This window comes from Lupinus angustifolius, chromosome LG08, assembly GCF_001865875.1.
Source record: "Lupinus angustifolius cultivar Tanjil chromosome LG08, LupAngTanjil_v1.0, whole genome shotgun sequence".
Classification (NCBI taxonomy): domain Eukaryota; kingdom Viridiplantae; phylum Streptophyta; class Magnoliopsida; order Fabales; family Fabaceae; genus Lupinus; species Lupinus angustifolius.
In genome coordinates this window covers 3,217,353-3,221,234 of record NC_032016.1, presented here as the reverse complement: position 1 = coordinate 3,221,234, position 3,882 = coordinate 3,217,353, and the positions used below count along the sequence as shown (strand labels likewise).

The following is a 3,882-nucleotide window of genomic DNA, read 5'->3' as shown; positions in this document are numbered from 1 at the left end:
ATATTATTACAAAGGTCGAATCCAATTATATAAAATGGTTTAACAACATTCTCTAAACTAAACTCTATCTCTCTATAATTTTACAAACCTTAAGGTACTCATCCATACATATCCTAATCAAGTAACTGAAAAACAATGAATTAGTGATGGTTTTGATAGATTTAGATATACTAAAATTTAGTTGGTTGATAGAGTCATAGTACTCTATCAACCAACTGCAACAACGTCAACTCTATGACTTGAATCTAGTAGTTGATTCAACTTTGCATCAGAGTTATTGGGTTTCTTGTCACAATAACCATTTTCTTCCTCTGCGCTTCTATCATTAGACCCAGAGTTCTTATTAACAATGATAGCAAAGTCTAGGACAATATAAGTTGAAAGTGGATAAGGATGAGATTATGCACCGGAATTGGTTTGGGGTCTAAGGAAAGGACCATCCCAGCAATCTTAGTGATCCTTTGTGAACAAATAAACATATATGTTAGTTGTAGCATTTAGAGTATAATGTCTCTCTAGACAGAAAATTGATGAATAGATTGTGTTTAATTACCTCCAAAATGTAACGAGTAACCCACAACTCATCACCAGCAGAGATACCAATACTTGGAATTCCTACTACATACCATGAAATTTGGATTCAATTAAAAGGAATTGAAATAGAAAGACAACAATTAATGGCTTTGTTTTTATTGATACCACTAATGTTAATTCCAATCACTTCTGCATTAGTTCTACTAATGTTAATTCCAACATAAACACATGCTTTGTAATGTGAGTCAACAATATCACGACCAAAAGCCTTTTCAGCACCGGTACCACAATAGTATGGTCCCTATTGGTGAAGGAACAATTAGAATAGAACATGCAGATCCAGGCAATAAGCTAATAACAAACCAAAAACATAGTAAATTAACACAAGTCACAACACTCACAAGTTAGCCACATAGGACTATAGTGTAGCTTGTAAATAATTTGTAAATGAAATGAAAAAATAAATGAATGACATCCCAAACAAATTTTAAGCTATAAAAATTTAAAAATGACACTAGTAATCTCATTTTAAAGATTCCTAACACTGTTAAAGAAATGTAATTATTTTAACCTGAGGTCTAGAAATGAAATGTATAAAATGTCCATGTTTCTTCCAATAAATTGCTTCACATTCCCTATCATTAGATATAAAAGAATAGTAAGGCAATAACACTTGACATTTTATCGAACACATAGGCTACAACACACAGAAAAACTCTAAACTGAAGAAGCAAACAAATATGATAGAAAGCATCTACATAAACATTTTTAAAATTGATTTGAATAAGATGCAATATGATATGGATATTGAACAAAAACAATAGAAATAGATGAGAATCGAACAAAAGTATCTTTGAGTTTCAGTGTACTGGAAGCTTACACTTACTGGAAGCTTATACTTACTAGCTACTTCCTCGCACAAATGATTGCAACCACGAGAACTTAAAAGATAAACCTAACAAAGCATTAGATCCACCAAATTTTATTGGAACATGTGAATAATCTCAAATCAATTTTCAAGCACATCATCCTCCTCATCCTTGTAAGCTCGCGAACGCTGGGGAGTTTCTTCGTCGCACCAAAGTAACCAGGACCATTGAGCTCCTTGGGAGGTGCGGCACGCCAAGGCAAGGGTTAAGAAAAATGGATCGGAGAGAGAAGGGAAAGGTCCTATGAGGTTGTTTATAAATTTTATGCAAATGAAGAGTGAGATATTTTAAGTTCAATCTACACAAATATTTACTTCAAAATCTAGTATATATTTTCATGATTTTTAAGTATCCAATACTAAATGACAATTTATTTATTTAAATTACCCAAATTAAAAATGATCACAAGTTACTATTTTTAGTAGTTAAATATTATTAAATAACTTTTAATCTTAGATTTTTGAGAAGTAACTCGATTCATAAAATTATGAGACATAAAATATAAATGTCTGAGTTAAACTCTGATTTGTGTACAATTTTCCCCTTCCACACACTCCTCTAATGTGATCAAGGCCATGATATGGGGTTGGGTACCTTATGAAACATGGAGGTAGAGGGACCTTCACTTGTGTGGACTATTAAGTGAAGTAATTCATCTTAGCATAATGTGTGAGATTGTAGTTGAGCTTATTTTGTAATTGGGCCTATGCAATTAATCTACTATAAATATAAGTATTAATTGGTTGGTTTGTTAATTAACAACCACAAACTTCCAAAAACATAAACTTTTTCTTCTCCGCACATTCTTCATATAATTCTTTCACTTTCTTTCTCAAAATTTGATTCTCAACAAAACAAGAAGTGATCACTTCTATTCCAATAGTGGTATCAAGAACAATAAGATCTAGAACCTGTGGCAGAGCTCACGATGGTGTGTGCAAGAAGCTTCAAAAGGGCAAGGCTCACGATTGAAACAAAAAAGGATAAAGGAGAGGGACACTGAAAGAAGGAAAATGTCAAACTCAAGTGGCTTTGCTATGAACATACCCATCTTTGATTGGAAGAATTATGAACACTAGAGCACTCAAATGAAAGTTATTTTCGACTTTCAAGAATGTCCTGAAGTAGTACAAGCTCATGTGCAACTAATGGATGAAAACTCTACTAAGGCACAAAGATTAGAGTTTAGAGAAGCCAAGAAAAAGGATTGTAAGGCAACCTTCCTGATACATCAGTATGTGGATGCTTCAAATTTTGAAAAAAATATCAGCTGCATCATCTTCTAAAGAGGCATGGGAAATCCTAGAAAAGTGTTTTGTTGGAGGTTTGAGGATAAAAAAAGGCGAGATTACAAATGATTAGGAGACAGTGTGAGTTGCTTCAGATGGAAGAGCAAAAAAGCATAGCTGACTATTTCACCAGAATTAGAAGTTTAACCAAGCCGATGAGAGGCTGTGGGGAACAGGTACCTGAGCAAGGCATAATTGAGAAGATCTTAAGAACTCTCTCTGCCAAGTTTGATCATGTGGTGGTGGCAATTGAGGAGTCCAAGGACCTTGACAACCTCAATATTGATGAGATGCAAGGATCATTGGAAGCACATGAGCAAATATTTCTAGAAATAATGAGTGATAGACAATCACAACAAGCTTTGAGAGCACAATTCAAGGTTTGGTCACCTAAACTTTAGAAGTTTGGAGTCACTTGATGTGAACCTCTTGGGTAAAAGGCTCTTGAAACGATCTATCTTGGTTGGTGTATGGCCTAGGCTCACGGTTGAGTAGAGCCCTTGAGATTATGCAGCGGAAATAACTTATGTTTGGATAAAAGAAGATGGAAAAGATTTGAGGTGAAGGCGCCACAAACAATTCAGTTGTTTGATAAGCCAAAGTGATGCTCACCACAAGAACTTGGTCTTGATAAGAACTTCTAATCTTGGTTCAACCAAGAAGGTTTGGAGAATACTCTCACAAGGATATAATCAATTTTGATTCACAAAGGAATGCAATTTACTTTTGACTCAATGTGTTTATTTCATAGCAAGAAGCATTACATTTATAGGCAAGCCTCTAAGGCTCCCACGGTTTGTAACTAAGGTGCATGCTTAGCACGCTTACATTGGATACTTTAAAAGTAAATTAATATACTCCTAATTTAGACTATATTCGAGTAGTAAAGGAAATAGCACATGTGCCTTATTACAATTGAAAACAAACTTAATGACTTGGCCTAATGAACTTGAATGCCACGATTGGATGAGCATGGGATTCCTTTTCTTCTTAATTGCACGACTCAACCATTAAGTGAAATGATCAATAGACTTGAAGACTCCTTAATGCTCACGGCTAAGCTTTGATGAGCTTCATTGGATTCTTCTAATTTGGCACATGGAAAATGTTGGAATTAAGCCTTCTTAATG

The 3,882-nt window shown here is 34.4% G+C and overlaps 1 long non-coding RNA gene across 2 annotated transcripts; it reads right to left on the bottom strand.

Moving 5' to 3' along the window:
- Positions 1–1,739, bottom strand: LOC109354130. 2 transcript variants are annotated; one of them, XR_002108503.1, is made up of 3 exons: positions 1,415–1,739; positions 554–618; positions 1–459 (listed from the first exon to the last, which is right to left on the bottom strand). It is a non-coding gene; the product is annotated as an uncharacterized LOC109354130 (long non-coding RNA). The 2 variants fall into 2 exon arrangements; XR_002108504.1 differs by having other exon boundaries at positions 1,438–1,739.